Below are 14,334 nucleotides of genomic sequence, written 5' to 3'. Positions count from 1 at the left end.
TTAATTTTAGTTAACGGTAATTTTACTTGTCAAATAACAGTCTTATATAAGATTCATGAACACGTAATTACATTATATTTAGATGTAATTAACAGCTATTGTCCAGTGTTTTCTTCGGTTTTCGCCGGATATAGACATAGTTTAGATTAGTTTCACGGTTTATCTAATCTCCCATTTTTTATTGTTATTACACATTCTTTCCAACGTTTCATAGACTTTACGGTTTGCGTGGTCGCGGAGAACTGACGTCTGAAATAAATTAATACTAAATAAAGTTTAATAAATACGAGATTAAACCCTAAAAGTGATGATTAATGATATATCCATTTTCCACTTTGATTTAAATGTAACGGATTCAAAAATGGCGCCAAATACGTAGGCATTAAATATTTTAGTGTCGATTAATGCTAAATCTTTTTATAGGCAACAATAAAAACTGTATCCGGAATTCCGGACCGACCAAGTAGATTGAATATTTTGCATGTGCATTATAAATACGCAAATTTTATTTGCAATAGACATGACTTTTTGAGTCAAGTGAGCTAAGTGATATCTTATAGAAAATTATCTTTCTATACATCACGTATCCATTACATCAGTAACTTAAACAAAACCGTGCTGAACTATGCATCTACCAGCGGAATACTTGAGGAAAGGCAGAGAAAGAAGAAGAAGACTGAATGGGCTCTGCCAAGGGCGTCCTGTGTGCTTAGTGAGAGTTTTTTAATGTTCTCGATAGCGTAAAAGTTAACTCAAATTCGTATGTAGTTGGAACGTTTGCCGCTAGAGTCGCTGTTCCACCGTCACGACATCCTCTTTTGTAGTCTGTTGAGCGTCAAATCAATTTAGGTACTTACTTTGGGTCTACGGAAAGGCTCTATCTTTATTTTGAATAGTGTGTTCCTGCCTTGAGTGGCTTTTTCAGCTTCTCCTTGACGTGCAGGTGAGTTCACGGGGTTCAAACAGTAGTGTTGATAACATTGGCTCTAGCAAGAGCAGTGCTTCGCAGAATCTACCACTGGGTCGGAAACGCGACCCACTGAGAAGATCCGGTGAGAAATTCAGTGGGCTGTGTCTATGGGTTGATTTACTCGTCGAGCCCTTCGTCGCAAGTGACGGGTTCGGCGAGGATGGTAACTGGTGCTTGAGGTACCTAAAAGCACCGTTAATGGATCGGGAGGATCCGTAATGTCGTGTTTAGGGCGACGTCGAATGTTTATCATTCGGTCCACAGGATCGGGTATGATGTTCCACGGGGAGTGCTCTGAGTAAGTGTTTTTGTTGGCTACAGAACTACCGGTAGCCTCGTGGTGATATTCTGGCTATACTATGTCTGGAGAGCGAGCTCACAGCTAGATCGCACGTGCATCTGGTGGTAGGACGTCTTGGGAGTCTGCACGCGTAGCTACACCACCCTGTCTATTTTTACCGTGAAGTAGTAATGCGTTTCGGTTTGAAATGCGGAGCAGCCGTTGTATTGTAAAAATTGAGACCTTAGAACTCGTATCTCAAGGGAGGTGGCGGCATTTACGAAAAAAAAAAAACTCATCGCATCGTCACCGAAGTAGAGTTGTTTATTCTTAGGAAGGCAACAATCAACACTTTTGCTTGTTGTCTGTGGGCCTTTCTAGTTTATCAGGATAGTTGGGCGAGCACGGGTCAGCCGGGAGCGAGTTCATCCACAGTGCGTTTCCAGACACTATTTCTACAACGTACCATTAGTCTCTGCAATGAACAACTCTTCACGGTGTTTCCTGAGCGCTATGACATTACCTTCGTCAAACGAGGTCCGAGGAGAGTTCTCGGCATTAGGCGACGTTGCTGATGTCCAATGACAACAAACAGTAATCTTCTTCTTCGTTGCTTCCTTATTACTGAGGGTCGTGACCACCTTAGTCCAGTTTTTGCACCAGCTTCCTTCAATGTTGCCTGCATTCGGCCTGCTTAATGGCGCCCGGGACGTTGGTGTTTGTGGCCTCCTTGACAATGTCCGTCGCCTCCTTGAAAACAGTAATCATTTACCATTAAATTCGCCTTGAGTTCAGCGGTTGAGCCGAAGGCTTTGAAATAAATAATCGAAGAATAAACTAATAGGTACCTAACTAATTTGTGACCCCAATTAGAAGTATTTTCCTTCTAGCTTTGGTTTCCTTAATACTGAGGGTCGTGAGGATCTTTCCACGCCATTTGCTTCCATCTGCTGCCGAGTGTGGAGCATCGTGAATTAGAAGTAACACGACCGTATTCAATTCACAATAGCTTTATATAATTTAAATTAACTTATTCCGATTTTGTAGATCTGTGCATCGCACGTCGGACATCTTGTTTAAAGACAGCTGCGTTGGGAAACTTTACAAGATTGAACACCTGCGTCTTTCAAACGCGCACACAAACATTCCTTTTGCCTACCCATTCATAATACGTACGTACTTATAATATTCAGTGCGTACCTACATAAAAGATGTTAGCGATACCTGAGAGCGCCAAAAAAAACACATTCGGCGCTCTTTGTGAAGTCGTAGTGGGTACGTCAGGGCGTTTCTAGTTAGGGATGGAGCGGCGTTGTGAAAATTCGTGTATTGCCACCGATAAACTAAACGGTTTCTAGATTGTTTAGCTGAGAATATCAAGCCGAACAAAGTGTCTGGATTCCGTAATGGATCCGTAGTTTAATGATTCCGTCATTTTGCTGATGGTAGGACCTCTTGTGAGTCCGCACGGGTAAGTACCACGACCATGCTTATTTCTGCCGTGAAGCAGTTTCGATTTGAAGGGTGGGGCAGCCGTTGTAACTATACTGAGAACTTAGAACTCATATCTCAAGGTGGGTGGCGGCATTAAGTTGTGGATGTCTATGGGCTCCAGTAACCACTTAAAACCAGGTGGGCTGTGAGCTCGTCCAACCATCAGAGCAATAAAAAAAAATAAAAAAAAATAAACACCAGGTGGGCTGTGAGCTCGTCCACCCATCGATGCAGTAAAAAAATAAAATAAAAATCGTAGAGTTTGCACGGTAGTATGTTAAATGTCAAATCTGTTAAATTGTTTTACTTGTATGAGGAGATTTTTTTTGATGAAGGATCAGCCCTGGAAACTTTGCTAGCATCTGCCCTAGCAAGAGCAGTCCTTCGCTGAATCTTTAGCCTAATGAGTGCCGGATCTTATCAGTGGGTCGCGTTTCTGATCCGGTGGTAGATTATGCGAAGCACTGCTTTTGCTAGGGCCAGCGTTAGCAACGACTCCGGTATGAGCCCCGAGAGCTCACCTACACGCTAGGGTAACGCTGATATAGCCTCATCTGCATAGGTAGGGGGAAAAAAAGCTGAATATACGGATCAACCGGATCGGAATAAGGACCCACTGAGAAAATTCGGCGAGAAACGCGGTGGGCTCACTTCACCCTTTTACGATGAAGGATGTAACGTTGTGTAGTTAAAATTGAATCTTCAAAAACATATAAACATGCGTTATGGCACCACTAAAGTTTCAGATTACAAGTGGAAGTTAGATTCAAGTTAGTCAGGTTTGACTAACGGGCCCCTCGCAATTTTCATTCAGATCCATTTTGAAATTTCCATTAATAATGATGCATTGTAAATTGTAATATATTCAAAATTCATACTAATGTTGGTGATCCATGCTATGTGAAAGTATTTGGTTTTTTTTTTGTAAAGTGCGTGTTTGTTTGTCCTTCATTCAAGCTGAAACAAAACAACGGGTCGGTAACGCGATGATATACCTACCTAATATAATATTATAGTTTTATGCCATGACCTAGGCTAGATTAGAAAGATTATACCATAATATTGCCATTACTTTTGTCCCGAAAAAAGCTTCCAACTGAAAACGATTTTATTCTTTTAAGAACAATTACGTGAAAGCTTAGAGGAAATAATTTACACCTTTTGAACATACGGCGAAGGCGCCGCTTAAAAACCAGTAAATGTTTTAATAAAATCTAAAAATACGATATGGAAGGATTACTTGGTACTTATTGGCTCTTTAGCTAAAATTTATACTTTTGACGTTTATGAGATGCACGAATTTAATTATTCTCCCGCCAATTTGTTTGATGTCAGCTGTGTTTAGAGTCGCATGTGTGGATGCGTGATTTCGTCAAAGTATTTACTTAGAATGACTTAGATGGATAATGTATTAATGTCGTATCGCTAAAGCTATTTTGATGATATAGAACTTTATTTATATCCCTGTTATAGCTCTATTAAATGTGCGATTTTTGTCTATGGCCTATGAAACATAATGCCAGCTGGATGATAAGCGTTATTAACTATAAAAAAAAACCAAAACAAGTTACCTATTTACGCATTTACGTTCACGTCCAGTAAGAAAATCGAATATAAATTCATTTTTAACATACTTTACTTTAACAATGCTAGAAACTTTGATAATAATCGTTGTTCTTGCCTCAAAACCTTTCCAAGAATAACTGGACCGATTCATTGGCCGGGTAAATTTGCCTCAACAAAAATATTTCTATGGCACCCACCCGTAACTGCAAATACACTTTTACCCCAAAACAAAAACCGGCCTTCCAATATTCATTATGTATTATTGTCAGTTTTAGGTACGTATTCAAATACGCGTTTCGTAGATAATAACATGCCAATGGAATCTTTACCTGCGTACTGTTTTCTAAGAAAGAAATGTTACAAAAGGGCTCGCTTTTGTACTGTTTCCGGATGGGGACATTGTTCAAGATCTGATGTGTTCGAAGCAATAACGTTTTATGGAACACTGAAAAGATGTTTCTAGAATTATCTTTAGGGAAACGTTGCTCAAAAGATAAGACGCCCGGCTTAGTTGAGCGATGCGAATGTGCCGGTGTTCAAATCCCGCAGGTACCAATATTGTCCGCAGGGGTAGGTACCACCAGCCTGCCTATTTCTGCCGTGAAGTAGCAATGCGTTTCGGTTTGAAGGATGAGATGACTATTGTACCTACTATAAAATATGTTTTTAAGTAAAGACGACTTTCACAATGAAATAATACGAATTCTAACAAAATCAAACATACAATCTTATAAATTTTAATTACGGTCGTGCGTTTGCATTGAGGGCGGGCAGTTACATAAAACAATTGAGATTTCCACCTCATATCTTATGGTTGATGGCGCCTAAGCTTGTAATTACAATCAAAAAGTGTCTGATGGATATCAACGAAAATAATTTTATCCCTTCCGACATAATCCGCCTTGCAAACACATGAATATGTAGTAAATTCATTAACTTACTTCATTATTGAGCTGTTTAAGTTTGTACGTACTACACTTGAACTTGCCAAGTGCAGTTATGTTTAGTTATGTTTGAGTGACGCATTAATTGGAGTGGTTGACTAAGCGCACAGTGTAGATTACTTACAGTCGGTCAAGTATTTTTATTATTAACTGTAATTTTTATCACATAGCTTATCATTTACTGGTGGTAGGACCTTTTGTGAGTCCGCGCAGGTGGGTACCACCACCCTGCCTATTTCTGCCGTGAAGCAGTAATGCGTTTCGGTTTGAAGGGTGGGGCAGCCGTTGTAACTATACTTGAGAACTTAGAACTTATATCTCAAGGTGAGTGGCGCATTTACGTTGTGGATGTTTATAGGCTCCAGTAATCACTTAACACCAGGTGGGCTGTGAGCTCGTCCATCCATCTAAGCAATAAAATAAATAGATAAAAAAAGGCGCTCGGGCAGCTGTTAGTAAATGCTACCTCTCCTGACGGAGCCTTTGCTCGCCTTCCTGTACTGGTGAAACTGGAAAGACCTCCGGGTCACATGTGATCCTTGAATCACAAAGAAAAGTGATACCCTTGGATTACGAACACAATTTTCTCAGTGACCGGACATTAAGATGGAGAATTGTATAACTAGAAAGGTGATCCTTAATTTTTAGCGGAAATCGATTTAAATAAGCTATCATAATCGATTTATACTCTAAGTATTAAATATTATTCTTTAAACTCCATTTACAGAAAAGCGAAATAAACAAAAAACAAACACATTTTAATTCAAATCCTCATATAGAAAATAGAAACGATAATATTTTTATTTATCTGTACTGTGTCGCGCGGTGGCCATCATGAACCGTGTGATATTTGACACAGCGTCAAGTTCGTTCCGTTCATAGCGATATTATTTTTGGCTGTTTAAACAGGGCATGCTTTTATCGACAAAATGCGTATATTGGATTAGTAAAAAATTTTTTTTTTTCTTTATTAAAATTCAATTATTTCGGCGCTGGGACTGAGGCTTTGAACGCAAAAATTCGGACTCTCAAATGTCAATTAACAGGCGAATAATAATGAGTACTTATGAACACCCTACATGTTTACATAATAATAATGATTTTCAAGTTTAACCTGCGACTTCTATCTGGGACGGTAGAAAATGTAAAAATATTCCAATATGACTTCGCAGCTTTGGGCGTGCTGAAATTCTTTTGGTGACCGGTATCGTTGTGTTCACAAGCTCCGAAAGCTTACTCATTTTTCTTTGCATACGGAAGGCGAGTATTTTGAAGCGTGGCAGTTTGTTCGTCTCAAAAATCACCACGAGAGGCATCGCGAGATTGCCGAGATAAGACTAGACAAAATTCATTGTAGGTTCCGCTGAGAATTTGTCATCATAAATGTCCGCAACTCATAATGAATACCCATAGAATACCAATTAGTTAAAACCTATGGGGTTCACCCTACTTACATATTTTTTTATTGTTTAGATGGATGGACGCGCTCATAGCCCTTCTGTTAAGCGATTACCGGAGCCCATGGACATCTACAACGTAAATACCGCCCGCCACCTCGAGACAAAGTTTTAAGGTCTCAATATAGTTACAACGGCTGTCTCGCCCTTCAAACTGAAGCGCATCAGTGCTTCACGGCAGAAATAGGCAGGGTGGTGAGTAGTGGTGATACTTTGTGCAGACTCACAAGATGTCTGCCGGTTCTTCTCAGGACTGTGGCTTTTTTTGGAACCGGTGGTAGAGTTAACATTGTTATTTATATTTTGACATTCAACAAGTGTGTCATACTGACATCTAAGTTGAAATAAATGATTTTGAATTTGAATTTGAAAATTTGTTCTACCGCCAGCAAAACTTCTAAAAACGCTTTAAAAAACTACAAATCTACATGATTTTTTTTCTTCTTCTTTTGGCAATAGCGTTTACTTTTTGCCAATGACGTAAATAAAAAGATTGAGAAACTAAGTTAAAAAAGGATACGGAACACGGAAAAGGATCAGATAAGTAGTAAGAGGTTTGAAACGGATAATAAAATTTTCATAAATGTACATGTATACATATACTTACACACCAAATATTTAAACTATAAATTGGTACTGAAGAATGAAAGATGACAATATTTCATAAAATTTACATGGGTACATAATTGTGTATAGGATATACAGATAGGAAAAGAAAATGAGAGAGAGAGAGAGAGAGAGAGAGAGAGAAATGAATACTTATTGAAGTTTTTTTTTTTTTGTCATAACCAAAAGTCTACTCTCCTCAAATTCCGAATTAAAATTGAATCCACGATCCGCGGAAGTTGTACTCGAGTGCGAGGGCACGTGGGCCGAGTAACGGTCGGCCCGGATCGAACCGGTTGTCGCGCTCTAGGAAAATCAACCGCAACTTGTATAACATTACGCTACATACATATTCGCGAAAGCATTTGAAATTAAAAGGAAACTTTTTTTTCTCCTACCTATTTGCTGAGAGCCAAAAGAGGCTATTACAGATACGCGGGAACTGCCAAAAGGAAACAGGCCTAATATATTTTTTTTTATTGCCTTATTAGGCAGACGGAATTAGTAGCATAGGGCCTGATGGTGAGTGGTTACCGTCGCCCATGGACTTCAGCAATGCCAGGGGCAGAGCCAAGCCGCTGCCTACCTCTTAATACTCTCCACAAGCCTCGTTTGAAGAAGGACATGTCATAGCGCTCGGGAAACACCGTGGAGGGGAGCTCATTTCAAAGCCGGATGGTACGTGGCAAAAAAGACCTCTGGAAACGCACTGTGGATGAACGCAGTGGCTCCAGGTAGTATGGATGCACTCTACTCCGGTGGCGGGCGGTGCGATGGTAAAAACGAGATGACGGTATCATCTCGAACAATTCCTCAGAGCACTTATTTCCTCAGAGCATTTTAGTTCTGTGACATGCAGTCAATGTCAGTATTGTTTTATAAAAAAAAAAAACCTGTTTTGTCTAGACGCCGATAAATCAATTATGGTCGCATTGGGGACTAATTAATTTTATGAGTTGGAAATACGGTCTCGGAAGACTAAACGACCACTTCTTTCAAACTATGAGTATTTGAACTATTTGCATAAAATTGCAATTTGTATATTGTGTTAATGAACATTTATATTATAGTAGCTTTTGCCCGCGACTTCGCTCGCGTGAAATAGTTCACAAATTATGCTTTATTTTAGAACAAATTTGGTTAGCATAAAAAACGTTATAGTGAGCCAACCTTAACATATAGACATATGCTGTCGCGGTTTTTTTTAGATCTTTTAATAGGTATAATTCTGTCATACATTATTTTAGCGAAACTTTAACCGTTTCTGCAGCGCACGCAGCGGAAGCTCTCAAAAGGGAAAAAACCCAGATTTTGAAACATTTTTAATTGATGCTCCGCTTGTCTTAGCGTGATGTTATATAGCCTATAGCCTTCCTCAATAAATGGGCTATCTAACACTGAAATAATTTTTCAAATCGGACCAGTAGTTCCTGAGATTAGCGCGTTCAACCAAACAAACTCTTCAGCTTTATAATATTACATAGTATAGTATAGATATATGTATATGTGTTTAAATTTCATTTATTTTTTTATCTTTTTGATTCTGGAGCACAATAGAGCGAAAAATACCGTATAGTCATCATCAGCCTTAATAAGCGTGTAACTATTGCAATTAATTTGAAATCTTGATGTCAGTGAAAATGACGTTCAAATTCAGTTGTTATACAGGCCGTTTTCCAATTACAGCACAAGAGCGCATTATGCGGCATAATGCTCAACTAAGCTTCAGCATAATTCGGCATTGTGCGTCACTGAGTCGCATTATGCTCTATAATTAACCATCCGCATAATGCTCAACTAAGCTTCAGCATAATTCGGCATTGTGCGTCACTGAGTCGCATTATGCTCTGTAATTAACCATCCGCATAATGCTCAACTAAGCTTCAGCATAATTCGGCATTGTGCGTCACTGAGTCGCATTATGCTCTATAATTAACCATCCGCATAATGCTCAACTAAGCTTCAGCATAATTCGGCATTGTGCGTCACTGAGTCGCATTATGCTCTGTAATTAACCATCCGCATAATGCTCAACTAAGCTTCAGCATAATTCGGCATTGTGCGTCACTGAGTCGCATTATGCTCTGTAATTAACCATCCGCATAATGCTCAACTAAGCTTCAGCATAATTCGGCATTGTGCGTCACTGAGTCGCATTATGCTCTGTAATTAACCATCCGCATAATGCTCAACTAAGCTTCAGCATAATTCGGCATTGTGCGTCACTGAGTCGCATTATGCTCTGTAATTAACCATCCGAATAATGCTCAACTAAGCTTCAGCATAATTCGGCATTGTGCGTCACTGAGTCGCATTATGCTCTGTAATTAACCATCCGCATAATGTTCAACTAAGCTTCAGCATAATTCGGCATTGTGCGTCACTGAGTCGCATTATGCTCTGTAATTAATCATCCGAATAATGCTCAACTAAGCTTCAGCATAATTCGGCATTGTGCGTCACTGAGTCACATTATGCTCTGTAATTAACCATTACTTAATGGTAGTTTTCCAATTACAGAGCATAATGCGACTCAGTGACGCACAATGCCGAATAATGCTGAAGCTTAGCTGAGCATTATGCCGCATAATGCGCTCTTGTGCTATAATTGGAAAACGGCCACATACAAACAAACATGCATATTTAATAAGCTGATAAAATCGTGTTGAAAATACACTAATGGCCTATATATATTATTATTAACCCACAAATTAACTTCTGTTGATATACCTACCTAATTTTTATACCTTTTTTTTTCTAAAGATTTAGGTATAGATAATATGCAATCGCCTCAATTATACTTCATTTGCTTAGTATAACATTTACATAGCATACTTTTAATTGTTAATTTTGAAATAATCGAGTAGTACGCTAACAAAATGTTCCAAGGAACAACAACAGGTACAGTTGCAATCTGCGCGCGCATCTGCGACGCCAGCTGTGCGCCATTGCTGTTAACCCGACTAATTACAAATACTTTCCGGTCGCAATGTAAATGTATTATAGTCTGTGTTTGGGTAAATAACTTTTTTAATCGGTCGTATAAATTGTACAGGCGAATTCTAGTTTTGTTCTGTTTATTTTTGCCAATATTTTAAACGTAAAACTTGTTTTGATTTTTAATCTCCACAATAAAGTCTTCATTTTCCGATTCGTTCCGTTATGTGGAGATTCAATTCGTGATCTGGGTTAAGCTTAAAACTAGAATAATTGGGTGACCTTCTGTGACGATTCTTCTGTATGTCGACCATGAAGATCCACCGAATGCCATAACTTGCTCAATTTATTTCCAGGCTTAATGCATGTTATCGACGCAGAGCTAATTTTGTCCTTAGGGTCTAGAGAGAGAGAGCTGTTTTTTTTCCTACCTATGCTGATAGCTAGCTAGCCTTGAGAGGCTATTTCAGCTTCTCCTTGACGTGTAGGTGAGTTCACAGGGCTCAAACTGGGAGTGTTGTTAACACTGGCCCTAGCAAGAGCAGTGCTTCGCAGAATTTACCACCGGATCGGATACGTGAGCCACTAAGAAAATCCGGCGAGAAACTCAGTGGGCTGTGTCTATGGGTTAATTCACTCGTCGAACCCGCTTGCGACGGGTTCGACGAGCACGGTGACCGGTGCTTGTGGTGCCTAAAAGCACCGTTAATGATCGGGAGGTTCCGTAATGACGTGTTTAGGGCGACGTCGACTGTTTACTATTCGGTCCACAGGATCGGGAATGAACTGTTTTCGATTTGCTGTTTTTTTTTTATTTCTTAGATGGGTGGACGAGCTCACAGCCCACCTGGTGTTAAGTGGTTACTGGAGCCCATAGACATCCACAACGCAAATGCGCCACCCACCTTGAGATATAAGTTCTAAGGTCTCAAGTTTAGTTACAACGGCTGCCCCACCCTTCAAACCGAAACGCATTACTGCTTCACGGCAGAAATAGGCAGGATGGTGGTACCTACCCGCGCGGGCTCATAAGAGGTCCTACCACCAGTAATTACGCAAATTATAATTTTGCGGGTTTGATTTTTATTACGCGATGTTATTCCTTCACCGTGGAAGTCAATCGTGAACATTTGTTGAGTACGTATTTCATTAGAAAAATTGGTACCCGCCTGCGGGATTCGAACACCGGTGCATCGCTACATACGAATGCACCGGACGTCTTATCCTTTAGGCCACGACGACTTCAAATTTTAGTGGAACTCCTTTACGGACTATAAAACAAAAGTAGGTATGTACATAAGATCCTTAAAACATGAACTATATTATACGTTAATATATTATATTCTGACTGACTCAGTGGTACATTAGTTAGAGGGCCTGACAGCTGCGGTAAGTGTCGTGGGTTCGATTCCCATGTCGGGAAAACACTCGTGTGATTAAGGTTTATTTGCAGTTTGTTTTTTTATTTTTTATTGCTTAGATTGGATGGACGAGCTCACAGCACACCTGGTGTTAAGTGGTTACTGGAGCTCATAGACATCTACAACGTAAATGCGCCACCCACCTTGAGATATAAGTTCTATGATCTCAGTATAGTTACAACGGCTGGGAGCTAATTAACTATATACATATGTATATATTTAAACGTATAAAGTATGTATGTATGTTAGTCTCTGGTACCCATAGCGCAGGGAATCCTAATTTCGGGCCGAATGACAGTACGTGATTTGTTACCAGTTATTTATTTATATTCAATGAATAATACAAAAAAAAATCAGAACAGGGACGCACGTCGAGATTGAACTATTACCAAATAAATGTACTCTTTGCCACTACATACTCAGATAAATATTGAACTTTTTGGCGGGAACGCGAGGAGTGAAGTTGTGTGATTTGTTTTATTTTGTCTATTTAGTGTTTCTTCGGGTTTAAATGTGTAATAACGATTGTTTATTAACTGTTTAATATCTGTGCAAGTGCACAAATGGGTCAAAATGAAACAAAGCCGCTGAACGTAGCTCCTCGGGATCCTCCAAAAAGTCAACTGAAAAAGTCTCAGTAGTAAATAACAACAATTTTACTGAGATTATATTTCATCCCATATCATCTTATCTCATTTCATCTAATTTCATCTCCGTTGATTAATGTCTCAAATTAATCATCTTCATTTCATTTCACTCCATATTATCGTTTTTCATAAAAATAAGAATATAAATTAAAATGAGACTTGACCTAAAGGTCTTAGATACCAGGTCATAAAACCCCTTAAAAAAAAGATAAATATTGTTCAATAAATTTTGTAAATAGAATTAAAATTCCGAAAAAAAAAAACTCGTTTTAAACTTTTAAATTTAATCTACAACAATTTATTATTGCCACATGATACCATTATTATTTATTGGATCCTAAAAAAAAAAAAAAAGAATTTCATTCGAAAGCGGATGTTGGCGCCAAGCGAAACGTTCTACAATTTGACATATGGTCAAAGATTATGAAAATAAAAACAAAACGAGAAACTAGGCTAGAGCCTCCCAGATGCTCGCGTTGGATGACCGTGTTGCGGGGTGCGGGGGGAGCGGGGGCTCGGCAGATGCACCCGCAGCTGTCCCACGCACGCGCTCCGAACGCATTATGTCGCCGAGCACCTTTCGTGGGCGCTTTAATAATTTTTTTTTTCTGTCACTCATTGACGTTTGATTTCTGAAGGCCTTATGGACAGGTCCTATTTGCCATTAATTCTGTTTTGTTGAACTGAAATCATACGAATGAAATATTTATTAATTTTCTTGGCTATTAACTACGGATTACTGATTTTTATAAAAGAAAAACAAAAAAAAAACTTTGAAACTTTTTTTTTTATTGTTTTTCGTTTTGTTTTCGTTCGAACTTTTTTTTAAAATGATTTTCGAACATCCTTCGTATGGGTGGTGTTTATTAAAAAGTTTATATGTTGGGTGGCGGCATTTACATTGTAGATGTCTATGGGCTCCAGTAACCACTTAACACCAGGTGGGCTGTGAGCTCATCCATCCAATCAATCCATAAAAAAAGAAAAGTGTTATCGTTGAACTACAATATGAATGAATTCATGTTTTATTTATTTAGAACGAGGAGGCACTAGGCACATGAAGCTTATAGGTACGTAGCTTTATAAAGGCATTTCATGATGGATCGCTCTTAATTCAAGAACACAGGTTGAGTATTCACGTTTTGATGTCTCTGGATTTTGCTAACACCAAGTTATCGTCATTCAAATCGGAGCCAAAGGTATAATAGACAGAAAACTTAAGAGGTCCAGGAGGCCGAGATTTGACTGTTTTCTTCTTCCCTACCTATACGTTGGTAGCCTAAGAGGCTATAGCTACGCCCAGACGGGTAGGTGAGCTCACGGGCTCAACCTGAGAGAGTTTGCTAAGACTGGCCCTAGCAAGAGCAGTGCTTCACTGAATCTACTACCGCATCGGAATCACGACCCACTGAGAAGATCCGGCAAGAAACTCAGTGGGCTAAACACAACTGAGGTCCACGATCGACGCCCTCACTTACCATCGGGTGAGTAGTAAATTCATCTGCCTAGTAGCATACAAAAGCCGCCCTAATGAATTATTAAATCGAAACTCACACATTGATTCAATCCGTGTTGTGCCGAATAAGATTTCCAATAAAAAGGAAAGAAACAAAATATACATAATATATAAAATGAAACATTAAACCGATCTTCCTAGTTACTTTTCTCGTAACTCATTTAATTCGAGTGCTCTGGGAATTATTGTATCGGCGTTGGGTTACCGGAGACCGTGGTCCACGGTGGTCTGTCAGCAGTTATTCTGCTAGCCTAAACATCCTGCCCAGTGGTGTATGGCGTCGGTCCACTGATAAACCAGAGCTTCGTCAGCTAGATACACAAGCGCAATTCATTGTTTGCTCTCACGAATGTAACGTTTTGTACTTTAATATTAATTGATCATTACTACCAATGATATCCGTTTGATTTCGTTGTAAGCAGATATATCGAGTGGTGAAAGGAATTTTGGTTTGAACCAAAATTTTTGCAACTTTACAGGAGTTCTATTTAAAGTT

The 14,334-nt window shown here is 39.2% G+C and overlaps 1 long non-coding RNA gene across 1 annotated transcript; it reads right to left on the bottom strand.

Annotated features, from left to right (window-relative positions):
• On the bottom strand, positions 1-5,305 carry LOC119628727 (uncharacterized). Its single transcript, XR_009973563.1, has 4 exons — positions 5,252-5,305; positions 4,640-4,755; positions 1,774-2,000; positions 1-249 (listed from the first exon to the last, which is right to left on the bottom strand). It is a non-coding gene; the product is annotated as an uncharacterized LOC119628727 (long non-coding RNA).
• Positions 5,306-14,334: the final 9,029 nt, after the last annotated feature.

This window comes from Bombyx mori, chromosome 7 (genome assembly GCF_030269925.1).
Source record: "Bombyx mori chromosome 7, ASM3026992v2".
Classification (NCBI taxonomy): Eukaryota; Metazoa; Arthropoda; class Insecta; order Lepidoptera; family Bombycidae; genus Bombyx; species Bombyx mori.
This window is presented reverse-complemented; position numbering and strand designations above follow the sequence as displayed.